The sequence below is a fragment of the Diceros bicornis genome, chromosome 39 (assembly GCF_020826845.1).
Source record: "Diceros bicornis minor isolate mBicDic1 chromosome 39, mDicBic1.mat.cur, whole genome shotgun sequence".
Taxonomy (NCBI): Eukaryota; Metazoa; Chordata; class Mammalia; order Perissodactyla; family Rhinocerotidae; genus Diceros; species Diceros bicornis.
Window position 1 is genome coordinate 14,177,261 of NC_080778.1, and position 14,606 is coordinate 14,191,866.

Genomic DNA, 14,606 nt, shown 5'->3' on the forward strand with positions numbered 1-14,606 from the left:
TGTTTCACATTCCAAGCTGCTTCAGCCTCAAGAAGATGCCTGAACAGAAAACACCCATGTACCTTTAAAATCAATTGCCAAATTTAAGATAATTCAAAATGCAATACTAGCATAGTACTTTAAAGCCACAGCAAATCTGAATTTCATAATACAAGCTTTTTCTAAGCATTTCAAAAGTGTCAAATGTGCAAGAAAAAAATTGAGTCAATTATCATGAAAATGAGACATTTTATGGCATAAATATTTATAAAGTCCAAGTGGTACTTTATATTACATAACAAGCAAGCCCCGATAATTTAACCAAATGACCAATTAATTACTTTTTCAAGAATGAGCAAATATTAAGTGACATAAAAATTAAGATTTAAAACAAATTCTTGGGGGCCGGCCCCATGGCTTAGCAAATGAGTGCACACACTCCGCTACTGGTGGCCCGGGTTTGGATCCCCAGCGCACACTGACACACCGCTTGTCCGGCCATGTTGAGGTAGCGTCCCACATACAGCAACCAGCAGGATGTGCAACTACAACACACAACTATCTACTGGGGCTTTGGGGAGAAAAAGGGAAAAAAAAAAGGAGGATTGGCAATAGATGTTAGCTCAGGGCTGGTCTTCCTCAGGAAAAAAAAAAAAACAACAAATTCTCAATAAAAGTTTTCCTTTAAAGGGACTTTTTTCTGTAGGTCATTATATTCAAATTAAATACACTTTGACAATTGACAATTACTGATAATGTATAAAATCCTAAATTTTATAATTAAATAGAATGCTTTATAATAAGTAACAGGCAATATATTTATATAAAGGATAAAATCTGTATTAAAAATCATGCTACCAGGGGCTGGCCCCGTGGCGTAGTGGTTAAGTTTGGTGTGCTCCACTTCAGTGGCCCGGGTTCCTGGGTTTGGATCCTGGGTGCAGACCTACACCACTCATCAGCCATGCTGTGGCAGTGTCCCACATACAAAATAGAGGAAGACTGGCACAGATGTTAGCTCAGGGCTAATCTTCCTCAAGCAAAAGAAGAGGAAGATTGGCAACAGATGTTAGCTTGGGGCCAATCTTCCTCACCAAAAAAAAAAAAAAAATCATCATCTGGGGCTGGCCTGGTGGCATAGTGGTTAAGTTTGTGTGCTCTATTTTGGCAGCCCAGGGTTTTCAGGTTCAGATCCCGGGTGCGGACCTATACACCACTCGTTAAGCCATGCTGTGGTGGTGTCCCAGATACAAAATAGAGGAGGACTGGCACAGATGTTAGCTTAAGGCCAGTCTTCACCCAAAAAAAAAATCATGCTACCAAAAATAAAAGTACAAAATGAGATTCAGCTAAGGTCAAATGAAAATTTTCAGTAGAAAAAAATCATTTAGGAAATATGCTTATAAAATCCTGGCTTTTACTAGCCACTAGACACATCTGTTTACAACATTTTTGAAGGGTTATATTGGAACATTTAAGAAAGGACAAGTAATCTGCCCAGAACTAAATGTAATTTAAAAGTGTTATATTCAGCCTCTGATTCCACTTACAATATTTTCTTTTTATGGACTGACGTGAAACTATTTAAGCTAAAAGGTTCCTAATCAGTTTAATTCAGAGACTAACTGAATCTGAGTTTTCGAAGGGACCACAGAGGTCATCTATCTGGTCCAATCTTCCTTCTAATTTGAGAACCTCCTTCAGTATCCTGACAGATGGGCCCCTCTCTTCTATCTAAATACCCTGAGTGATGGGAAGTTCACAGCTCTATTAGGGAGCACATTCCATCATTAAATAACCAATTGATAGATGAGGACTCCTTCCAGGGACTTTAAATCAGTCATCCTAACAATTCCACTACGGAAGTTTAGTCTTTCCATCATTATCAACACACATCTTACTCTTCTCTTCCACCCAATCACCCTACAAACAACAGAAGTCAATTTTGGGGGGCTTCCCTGATCTCCCCCTCCCTTCTAGTTTATCTTCACAATGAAGCCAGAACCGCCCTTGTAAAACAGAATAAACAAACACAATCAGATTATGTTTTTTCCTAAAAATCAAATGCACACAGAAGACAGTCCTAAGATTTCAGTCTGTGCCTTAGTGAGCTAAGAGCACAGCTCTCTTGGCAACCCCGGTCAGAGAAAACAAGGCTATAGGCCCTCATCTGTTTGGTGCCAGAAAGTTTAAGGAGTGTTGGGGGTCTGTTGGGGAAGGCAGAATGGAACCTAATTCCAGAGTCTACATGCGAGTGCAAATTATACACTGTTCCCATTTCTCCAAGCCAGTAGACTCAACAAATGATCTTAAGGAAGGCGAGAGAGATTGCTGCTGAAAGAGAGAAAATGGCCTTAAATAAAAGCAAAAGAGTTGTCTGAACACAGGGAAAATTTTACTGTCCAGATCAGGGATCACACTCACATACCTTCAGGGCTGTTTAAAATACATGAATGAAGCAGGCTGGAGCGCTGTGTCCTTAAGAAACAGAAACCTTTTGTTCGCAAATTATACTTGCACAAGTATTCTTCAGCACACACCAAAAAGCTCTGTTCCATTTTCCTTGAAATACGCAACTCTACAGAAATTTTAGTTTTTCCACTACTAATAAAGAAGTAGATAAAACTTTTTCAATTTTCTCCTAATTCTACTATAAGAAAAACAACTTAAGTAAATGAAAAATGGCAACTGCCCCTCAGTGTTGGGGAGGCTGCATGAAGTGGCCGGGACTGCGGCAAACTGGTCCATCCATAACCCATCAAGAAGGGCCACCGGCCACCCAGCTCCCGCTAGCCACTGCCACCCGGGAATGCAGAACGCTATGTTGCCAGATGAACCACATTTTTAGAAACACTGAAAATTCTGCTTTTATGTAAAATTCTCAGCTTTTAAAGGTAGGCCACTAATTGAAATATCCTTAAAACACTTGTCAGGGACATATTTTGCCGGCCCAATGAAGCTTATCCACAGCCCAGAACCAGTCACTAAGCCCACCAGTTTGCAATCTCTGATGCAAATGATAAAACACAAACGGGAACATTTTAAATCCTGAAAAATATTTTACAAGACAACAATCAGCAGTCCCAACTCCCTGACTTCAGAAGGCTAAATCCTGGGTCTCTAGGGACATACGTCTCTACACAACCAACTTGGCCAAGACAACCAGAAGGGCAGGCATGACATGGGGAGGGGGCGATTTACACAGAAGAGGCGTTGCAAAGGACCATACAGCCATGGCATCTACCCTCCTGGTGAGCGGAGGAATCCTTTCTCCCCAATTCTTGACCTGCAGCCAACCAGCCTCCCGACACCACATCCACCCTGGGAAGTTCACTACCACGGAGGGCCACCCCTCACATTTCCCACAGCTCCTAAGAAAGTCCTTCCTTACGTGAAACCCAAAGTGGCTCCCTTCTACTGCTACTCATTGGTCCTAGTGCTTCCAGCAGGAGCTGGTGAGGCTTCTGATCAGGCCCATCGTCCTGCTCCCTTACACGTGACATACTCTGAAATATGTCAGGGAAAGTATTACACTCCCTACTAAGCTTACTACTTTCCAGGCCAAGTATTTGGTCCCCTTCATCATTATGAACAGGATCCAGGACACTACTTCCAAACACTCCTAACCATGATCACTTTCCTCTAGATATCAATACCTTTTAAATCTAAGTGTGAAGCACTGTGCCAGGGGTGCTATATATATCTTGATATTTAATTCTCACAGCAATCCCCTTTCCTTTGTATATTATTCACTACTTTGCACACGAAGAAACTGAGGCTAAGGAAACTCAAGTAACTTGCTGAAGACCATAAAACTAATACAACCAAAAAACCCAAACCAAGCCTCTTAGCAAAGAGACAACAGTCTTGCTCTACATATGGAAAAGGGCATGTTTACAACGTTTCATCATCATTATAACTCACTAAAATTATAAATAGTATAAGCACGTCTATTCTTTCTGGTGATCTCAGGAGTAGACCGCTGTTTTCATCCTCGTCAAGCGAAAACAAATTCTCCAAGTTGCGTCACCACTTTGTGAACAGTATCCAAACACATGATTTTTAAACCTCGTTGATGTATTTAATATATAAAAATCTGAGTACATACTAAATAAAATAGCAGAAATGTATACAACACGTATATTAACAAACCTAATCATAATCACTCTATGAGGAAAATGCTTTTATTACCCCCATTTTACAGAAGAAGAAACTGAGGCACCAAGAGGTTAAATAACCTGCCCAAGGTCACTGAGCCAGGAAATGCTGGAGACAGGAGTCAAGGACTCAGGCATTCTGACTCCAAAAAGATCTAGACTTTAGGCTTTTCAATTAGGTGTATTGCACGGTTTTTGAACTTCATTAAAGCATAAATGAAACACCTCTCTGAGGCTAATGAGATATTCCTTTTGAATATTCTAATGTGGATGAGATAAAGGGCAATCAACATAAAGGTTACCAAAATTTCTAACTTTAATATGTACTATATTTGCGGGCCGGCCCCGTGGCTTAGCGGTTAAGTGCACGCGCTCCGCTGCTGGCGGCCCAGGTTCGGATCCCGGGCGCGCACCAATGCACCGCTTCTCCGGCCATGCTGAGGCCGTGTCCCACATACAGCAACTAGAAGGATGTGCAACTATGATATGCAACTATCTACTGGGGCTTTGGGGGGAAAATAAATAAATAAATAAAATTATTAAAAAAAAAAAAGAAAATATGTACTATATTTGCAAATAAACCCAGAAATGCTAGAAAACTTCCTGTTCACATGGAATATAATGACAAACTTGATAATTCTGTGAGGGAACAATTCACATTTTTAAAAACTTTTAAACAGACAAATTGAATCTTCAACAACTCCTCCAGTGAGAACAAATTTCTCACCATATGACACTGTTGAACGCATTATATAGTCAGTCAAAAAAAAATCATCTGTTGTTCTGGGCTGTGGAGCTACGTGAGGAACAAGACAGACAAGTGTCCTGTCCTTGTGGACTCTCTGCTCCAGTGATGGTGGAGCTGGTCAACAAGTCGATAAATAAATACACAAAGGAGAAAAGCGTCAGGTAGAGACAAGCACTTTGCAGAGAATTAAAATAAGTGACAGGGTAGCAGGCGGCTGGGTGGCTACTTTAGAGTGGGAGGTCGGAGATGGTCTCGCGGAGGCAGAGTCTTGAGTAGAGATCCAAAGGGCGCGAAGCAGCCCAGGAAAGACTGCTGCCTGGAAAGCGTGTGTTTGGGTCTGTGTGTTGCAGCAAAGCAAGCATGAACTGCAAGCACAGCAAACGTTTCCAGGGAATTCCTTGCAACCATTCCAAACACAGCTTTGGGAACTAGTGAGCTCTCCCGCTGTGGTACTTAACCTGCAACACCAATACATAGACTAGTAAAACGCCCCAGGCAGAAGGAAACAGCCTTGACATCATAGTTGGAACCTCCCCTTTCCTCAGTGGTTTCTTAGTGTCCAAGTCTCTTGAGCTTACCTGAGCTTACAACCAGAAATTACATACTCTAGATCTGCTCTTCAGCAGGAAGTCCTAGCTGGTTTGGAGTTTAAGTGTGTTCTCTAATGGTATTTGACATGGAAAGAGATGGAAATGAACGCCTCCCGGGCTGCAACTTTTTCACCTAAATTCCCAGAGAGGATGGGCATACAATTTTCCAGCATATCAGATTAAAGAGCATTTGTAATAAGCCACTCAGACTTGGCACCCCGCCGCCTGCAGGAACCTCAATTACCACACCTGAGGAATCCACTTTGGCTTTTCCCACTCAGGTCCACATACAAAGAGCAGTTAACAGAGCTACATGGGCAACAGACACATAAGAAATACAGACTGACATATAATAATACTTTGAGATGTACAAGTGCCTTGAACTTACCCCTAGAGGAAGTGTGGATGGCACTTAGGGTAATCATTCATTCATCCAGAATGAGCTGGCTGAAGAGGTGGCTTTGTAATTCAACCACAAAGCCCTGGCAAGAGAAGCAAAACACAGAGGTGGTGAGAAATAATTTTCCAAAATTAGAATTTTGTAATTAAAGCTCAATTTCTCAGCATTCTGCTACATCTTAAGCTTGATACAAAAAGGGAGACTCTTTGAGGCCGGCCGGGTGCTGTAGTAGTTAAGTTCACACGCTCCACTTTGGCGGACCGGGGTTCGCAGGTTTGGATCCTGGGCGTGGACCTACGCACTGTTTATAAAGCCATGCTGTGGCAGTTGTCCCACATATAAAGTAGAGGAAGATGGGCATGGATGTTAGCCCAGGGCCAATCTTCCTCAACAAAAAGAGGAGGATTGGCAACAGATGTTAGCTCAGGGCTAATCTTCCTCACCAAAAAAAAAATAAAAATGACAAAAAGGGAGAATCTAAAAGAAAAAGAAAAATCATGGGTTAAGTGACGAACTATAAGGGAAATATGAGGGTCTTCCCACATTCTAACTGAAGAAGCACGTCTACTGCCTCATCCTATAACTTCATATGGCCAAGTCAATTTATAGATAGATCTATGCAGGGAAAGAAGGAAGGATGGGAGGGGAGGGAGGGATAAAGGAGACGGGGGGAGGAAGAAGAGGAGGCGGAGATGATGGACGGATGGACGGATGGATGGATGGGTAGATGGACAGATGGATGGTTAGACAGACAGACAAAAAGCAAGCCTACTGTGATCAAGCCACTACTCCAAATGTGGGGATAGAGCAGTGAACAGAGAGAGTCTCTGCTCTCACTGAGCTTCATCCAAATGAGAGGAAGCAGTCAAAACAAATAGGTAAATAAACAAATAAGAAAAATATCCTAGAGTGATACGTGCAAGGCAGAGATGTAAAATATGATGATGAGATGGTGACTGACAAGTAGCTCATTTAAATTGGCAGATCAGGAAATGGCTCTCTGCGATGGCAACTAGACTGAGATCTGAATGCTCTTTTGAAGTTAGGGAAACGATCCCCCAGGCAGAGGGACCAGCCAAGACCCTAATAAGAACCAGTGTGCCAAGGATCGTTATCATGGATTGTAGGGCAGAATCCAAATGCAAGTGGGTTGAGTGAAAGGATCAGAGTTTAGTTACATATTAAGCAGGTGGTTTCTGAGTCCTCTCATAGTATGAAGAATAGTACCTTCTTCCTATGATACGCTGCCCAGTGATATATTAAAATTCATGGCCCCATTAGTCAACATACCAGAAAGTACCTCCCTTCTCTTTCTTTATTTAAAATGTTAAATAGATTGCTTTCAGAGAGTGAGACTTGTCCTTTTATAAGACATTATCTCACCTCTGCTATGCACACAAGATACTGTGTTATGCTAATAATTATGTACTGTGGGTCACAGCCCTTGATAAAGAATCCAGACTTTGGAGTCAAAAGATCAAGGTTCCACCCCCAGCCTCCCCAGTGCCACTTGAGTGGGATCAGCCTGGTTATTTCAATTGTCTGAGCCTCTGTTTCTTCAACTACAAAATGGAAATGATATTATCTACTTTGCAGGGTTGTTCTAAGTATTTAATGAGATAGTGCACACAAAATACCTAATAAAGTGGTTGAAACATGTGAAATGTTCAATCAAAGTGGCAATAAAGTACTTTTACTGCAAACAGTCACTTTGGGAAAGGTGTGATTAGAGCAACGATTCATGCTATAGAAACATACCAATATAGCTAGACACAGCAGAGATCATTTTCATTTATTTGATCATAGAATACCCTATGGGTGGACCTTTAAAAACCAGACCAACTCCCTCTCTCTGCAAGTGAGAATTTAAAGCTAAAAGGGGTAGACTTGCCCAAGGTGACATAATTGGTTCAAGGAAAATTTTTAGAAACCTAATATATTTGGTCAAGAATGCCTGACACATAAGATAAATCCCATACAGACATAAATTTTTAATTTACTTTGTAACTACCCCAGTATGGATAAGAAAATATTTTTAAATGGTAAGAATGGAAAACTGAACAAGCTTCAGTGGACTCAAAGCCAAGAACTGTCATATTTTACTGATGGCCTGATAGATGGTTATTTACTAACCAAGAAACTATAAAATGTAAGATCGGCCACATTTTAATTTCTCCAATGATAATAACAGAGGTTGAGTCTCAAGCACCTTTTTATGTGACAGAAGCTTTCCAGATATTCATTCTGAATGCTTTGCCATTTTACGAGCGTGGTAATTTTTTATTCTCCATGCCTTTGCATGTACTGTTCCCTTCTGGGAATGCCTCCCTGGAGAACTCCTAACTGTCCCTCAAGACCCAGCTTAAGTGCCTCCTCTTCTGTGAAGCCTTCCCTGACCTCCTACCTTCCTCCCCCCAAGACGTAAAGTGTTATCCCTCTCTCCTTCACCTCACCATTCTATCCAATAGAGGCAATTGCATTGCAATGATTTCTTTTTCACTTATTTGTCTCCTTTACTAGATTTTCATTGCTTTGAAAGTAGAGGGCTCATCTTATGCAGCTTTGTTTTCCTGATGTCTAGCACAGTGCCTTACAGATGGGTGCTTAATAAATGTATGAGGATGAACCAAAGGAAGAACTGATGCATCGAATTGTTAATACAACGTGATTTAATTTTAGATTAGCCTGCTTTCCCGTCACATGACTATGACTTACAGTACAAACAACGGGGAAGTTACAGCGTAACTGCTGTCATAGTTAATGTTATGTGTCAACTTGGCTAGGCTGTGGTACACAGTTGTTTGGTCAAACATCAGTCTAGATATTGCTGTGAAGGTATTTTTTAAATGTAATTAACATTTAAATCAGTAGACTTTGAGTAAAGCAGATTACCCTCCGTAAAGTGTGGGCCTCATCCAATCAGTTAAAGGCCTTAAAAGCAAAAGACGGAGGTTTCTCAATGAGGATATTTTTTTCTCAGGTTTGAAGAAGGAATTCTGCCTCCAGACTACAACAAAGAAACCCTGCCTGACTTTCCAGCCTCTTGCCATGCGGAACTGAGACTCAAGACTGCAACATCAACCTTTGTCTGAATTTCTAGTCCACTGGCCTGCCTTATACATTTCAGATTTACTAGCCCCCACAATAATGTGAAATAATTCCTTAAAATTACTCATAGATAGGGCCGGCCCGGTGGTGCAAGCAGTTAAGTGCGCGTGCTCCGCTGTGGCGGCCTGGGGTTCGCTGGTTCGGATTCCAGGCACACACTGACGCACTGCTTGGCAACCCATGCTGTGGCAGTGTCCCATATAAAGTGGAGGAAGATGGGCACAGATGTTGGCCCAGGGCCAGTCTTCCTCAGCAAAAAAAAAAAAAAAAACCAAAAAAAAAGAGGAGGATTGGCAGATGTTAGCATAGGGCTGATCTCCTCACACACACACAAAAAAACTACTCATAGATAGACAGATACATACATACATACATGGGCAGGCTCCTGTTGGTTCTGTCTCTCTGGAGAATCCTAATTAATATAACTACTAATCCTTTTGGATTGAAATAATTTTGGGCAGGATTATAGAATGTTTAAGTTTAGTGTACATTGCTTTCAACCCTGTTCATTTTGCAGACGCAGAAAGTGAGGCCCAAAAAGGATAAATAGACCTGCCGCATAGACAGTGGGCAAAAACCAGGCCTGGAACTCAAATCGCCAAACAACAGCATCAGCTCTGTTCCAGAACAGATGACAGTGGTCTTGTCCCAGTGACAAATCAGTGGTTGCCAGAAGGCTCTTCCTTGGATCCCAGTGTCCTCTTCACGACCTTTTCCACTTCCCATGTGTATGCCAGGGCCACACGAACAACTAACTGTCATCTAGTTGGAAGGACTACAACCCATCTTCAGCAGGTGGATATTCTCTCAACAGTGTAGACGAGGTTTAGCTGTCAACAAATGCCACGATTTAAGGCAGGTTAACAAGGCGACAGCAACTGCAATACCCCGTGACTACAGGAAGATCCAACAGGGCCTGGCGTGTATTGAAGTCTATGAGGTTCAAGGCAGTGCTGGGGAAACTACATCTATAATAAACCTCCAGCATCTCTGTGTTTTCAGTTAGACCAAGAGTGTGCTTGTATCTCTAACAGCATGTAGGTACCATGTGTGGACAGAGTGATCAATCAACAGATTTCACTCACGGTCTCTTCAGCACGAAAACCAGCCAGGCCTGGAGCCTCGGAGCTTGCTTGCCACCACGACATCATTTTAACTTAACATGAATATATCTTACCTTTTTCTCCCTTGAGTTTGGGATGAAAAGCCATTCGGTTTTTACAATGCTGAAGATTCTGCCCCCGCGCCTTCCCTAAAAGCTGAATGTATGGACCTTTCTCTACATCACAGTTAAAAAAAAAATGGAAGGCCACATCTAAAGAAAGGCTACCACATTAATCAATCTAGAAGCCTATTGTCAAGCCCTGCACTACGTTCACAGTGCCCGGTGTTTATAAAACTTTCACTGCTGGGCGAGAGAGAGTGACAGCCTGCAGAACTCGACACAACTCCCAACACAGGTCAAGGAGAAATTGCTGAGGAAGAGAAAGATAAAGTTACCACTTAACCCATGCCCTTACAATATGCCCCCCTACCCCAACTAGGTTACAAGAATGCTTTTCTCACTGAGAAATTTCTATCTCTAATTCTCGCCTTCTTCGAATTAAATCTCCTTTGAACTTTTATTTATTTATTTTCTCCCCCAAAGCCCCAGTAGATAGTTGTATGTCATAGCTGCACATCCTTCTAGTTGCTGTATGTGGGACGCGGCCTCAGCATGGCCGGAGAAGCGGTGCATGGGTGCGCACCCGGGATCCCAACCCGGGCCGCCAGCAGCGGAGCGCGCGCACTTAACCGCTAAGCCACGGGGCCGGCCCTTAAATCTCCTTTGTAACCTCCATCTCTCTGAATAAAAAAATGTTTTCAAGTCTCTGGGTTTACTCTAGACTTGCTATCAACTAGGCAGCTTATCGATTCAGAGACTCAACTCAATGTTTGTAGTAAAACAATACAGTAAGGAGCAGGTTTTCCAGGAGCCAGAAAGAGACCAGGAGTAAGAAATGCGACTCTGGTCTCCATTAAGCCCTCATGTGACCCAGGTCTGTACCACCTGACTGAGCCCCTCCCGAATCTCCGTTCACAGGTGGATTATTTTTTATCTCAGTCTCTCAGGGCCATAGAGATTTCAGAGCATAATGAACGAAGCGCTCTGTAACTCTCACTCTACGGCATTAGGTAAGACCCATCACGATGTGCTATAGGCCTTCATTAAATAACAATTGTCATCAGCCTCTCGGTGACACTAACACACTGTGCCTGCCCAAAGAGCTAATGGAATCAGATGCTGCCCTTAACAAAAGAAGACTGTACAGTCGCCCAGTAGACTATAGAATGTCCGAGAATCATGACAAAGGATGACTGATTACAATGAAAATAGGAAGTTTCAGTCTATCTTCCACAAGTGGCAGAGTCTATACACACGGAGCTCAGTATTTACTGCTGACTCTGAGCCCAGTTATAGCAGGGCCCTTGATGTTTATAAAACAGCTCATGTGAAAAACCAAAAAAAAAGATTCACTGAACAGCTGGAAGCAGGACAGGGCGTATCCATCTGGGCCCCTGTGTTCCCTAGGCTGGCTTCTGTTGAGAATTAATCTTCCCCAGGATTCCCACAACTTAGTGTATCCAGAGACAAAATTCAAGGATGCAAAAGTTGGCACATTATAGCTTGAGTGCCTAGTGTGCAGGGCATTTATTAAGTTAATTCAACTCAATTCAAGAAGTATCTGTTGGACATCTATTGTGTTCAAGGCACTATGCTAAGAGTTGGGAATATGATGGTGACCAGGAAACAAGTAAGCCACCAGTCACACAGTGTAGAGATGATATGGTGCAGAGGGGTAAGAGGCTGTGGGAGCACACAGGAGTGGCCCCATGCCCAGTCTTCAAGCAAGACCCAAATACAATAACAATAATGCTCACATCACAAAAATTAGCTATATTTAGTGTCCAGGTAGAGCAGAATGGATCTTGCTCCACTAGGATCCATGAATGTTTTAAAACATGTCTACCTATTCTTTTACACTTTTCCTGCAGAGCGCGGTGGGCCAGTCTATGCTCCCTCCCCTTCAAACTGCTTCAACCTGTAAGAATACAGCCAACATGACACTACAGGATTTCTACGTCCAGGTCAGAAAAAGCCATGAGTTTATACCTAGTTTTCTGGGGGCCCTTGACCTGGTTTCCTTGATCCCTGTATCTACCTGACACCTGTTGCCATAATTTCCAGCACATGAGAAGACACTGCTAAGGATCCTATTCCATCCCTTGCCAAGACAGAAGAAATTGATTTAGCACTGATGTCTTAAAGCTACCACTGAATTTTGGCTTCTAAACTGAAGGATGACCCTCATCCAGTTGACTGACAGAACTCAGTGAATGATGGGGAGTGACTTTCTTCACTAGAGAATTGTAATATAATAATTCCTTATCGTTTCCAAAACCATAGCATCCATACACCAAGAATTACACACATTCAGCATTAGGGGAGGCTGGCATACCACTCCACTTACAACACAGTGCTAGGCCTATGGAAAACAGAGATGAGGCAGGCAATCACCTCGTACATAAAAAACTTAAAACTGTGTAAGGCCAGGAGACCACCCGGATGATCACAGTAGGAAATACCTGCTTTCCTCTTCTTTGATCCTGTGAGATGACTGCCCTGCCCATCTCTACTTGCCCTACCCATCTCTACTTGCCCTACCAACACTCAGAACCACCCCATCATCATACCTAGCATCTGTTCAAAGAGAGAAGAAGAGGGAAGAAAAGAAAAAGATTCATAAACAAATGAAACGGAATGCTTATGTGTGGAGGGGAGGGTGTTAAAAAGTAACAGGGCCTCTCAATTACCTGTCTTTTTATATCCTTCTCCATCTATTGTATTCTCCCATCTGCTTAGTTTCACCCACACAAGCTCTAAGCATAATAAGGCTCTACCTTTATAATAGGCAAATATCCCAGTTTAACCGCCAATGGAACTATGGAAGGAAATTATATCCATTCATTCATTATAGGAACAGCTTACATTTGTACAACATTATCATTTTCTTTATCCCACCCTTAGATTGAGTGAAGTATCCACTTTCAGTAACTGAAGAAGCATAGGGATAAAAGAAGTAAATAAATGAGATCAAATGAGGTACTGTTGAATAACTATTAAATTAACAGATTAGCACAACACATTAACTTATAAGAGGTGGCGTGAGCAAAAGAACAAGACACAAGGAAAAGCTACACTACAATGTGGATTCAAATGCTCGTTTATCAAAAGGAGAAAATGGAAAAGATCAATTGACCTTAAAATGGGAAATAAACATTTGTACATCACTTGAAAAGGCAAGCACCAGGAAATTCAAGTATAAAACTAACTTATCAACCACTTTTGTATCAGGAAGTGTGTTCAAATTTGTTACAGATTCTTAGCCATCTATAGGGAATCAGGCGCTAAACAGCCATCAACAAATACCTGCAGGATACACCTGCCCGCCTGGGCTGTGGGAGAGGTTCCCTGGAAATAATCAATCAGAGGACTCCTACCTTTGTCTCAGAGCTCAGTTGGCCAAGCCAAATGTATCTTTCAAATGACAACTTTACCTCATTCCAAGGCTAGACATGACTGCAGAAAAGTGGCATATTATAGAAAAGAAATTTGTGGGTTTTTTTTCAGAGGATTCGTTTATAAAAACAGTGTAACCAACAATCTCTTTCACAATGCCTTGAAAGCAAATAATTTTTAATGACTATTGGTGAGAATGAGTGAAGGAAGGAAGGATGGAATGGTGATGCTAGTCATTTCTATGTTCACAGTGGCAGATGACTCAAGAATCCCTGGATTTAAGCAGAAAATGGAACGATTTTTTCTTGCATGCTCTAATATGACAGACTGCCACAAAATGATACTGCCGATGACTAAAATATTTCATCCTCCAAAACTTTTCAAAGCTGTCACATTTTCCCTTTCTGGAGACAGAGCACAAGCTAATGCTTCAATGGACAAAGAAACATTTTCTGACTAGCTCCCTCCCTGCGGACACCCAAGAAACAATGATTTCAGAGTCATGAGCTTAGCTGACAAATTTCATGCCGTAGAACCTACAGCAAAACATCAAGTTCATTCCAAGTTAGGTTCATTTCAAGATTGCTTTAACTGTTATCCTGCCCTCTGGCGACATCTCCCCAGTTCATCCCAAGACCAGGGATGTTGGTCAGGGCGTCAAACCTTATCTCAGATGCCATTTTTATAGCAAAATACTACGCAACATTTTAATGTCACTCATAACTTAAAAGATGCCATACTGGGCTTCACACATGAAGATGCCATGTTCTTTTTATCTAAACTTCTGTTCAAAGTCAAATATTTAGGAAAAAGAAAATCTGTGGCTATGCACCTTGCCCACAAAATGTATACTTTTACTTCTGAAAATAAAGAGTTTGCAGGTTTTGTAGTAAATTCTCGTTTACACAGCCTTCATAAATGTTTTAACGTCCTCCCATTGACAAACAGTGCAGGTGAGATACAAGAGGCACCAGCTCACAGAGAAGGCCCTTGTGGTGCCTGTGTCAATGATATGGAAATCAGAGATTAGGTTTTGAACAATGCTAACAATACAAAACTGATA

At 41.9% G+C, this 14,606-nt stretch overlaps 1 protein-coding gene across 3 annotated transcripts in view; it reads right to left on the bottom strand.

Moving 5' to 3' along the window:
- The window catches only part of TIAM2 (TIAM Rac1 associated GEF 2), a 226,953-nt gene that overhangs the window by 137,148 nt on the left and 75,199 nt on the right, over positions 1 to 14,606 (bottom strand). For 2 of the 3 annotated variants that reach the window (XM_058534101.1, XM_058534099.1), the window contains exon 2: positions 5,863 to 5,956. The exons of the other annotated variant lie outside the window; for it this stretch is intronic. The gene's annotated coding sequence lies outside the window, so the exon portion shown is untranslated. The remainder of the gene's footprint in view (positions 1 to 5,862; positions 5,957 to 14,606) is intronic. 3 annotated transcript variants of the gene reach the window in all.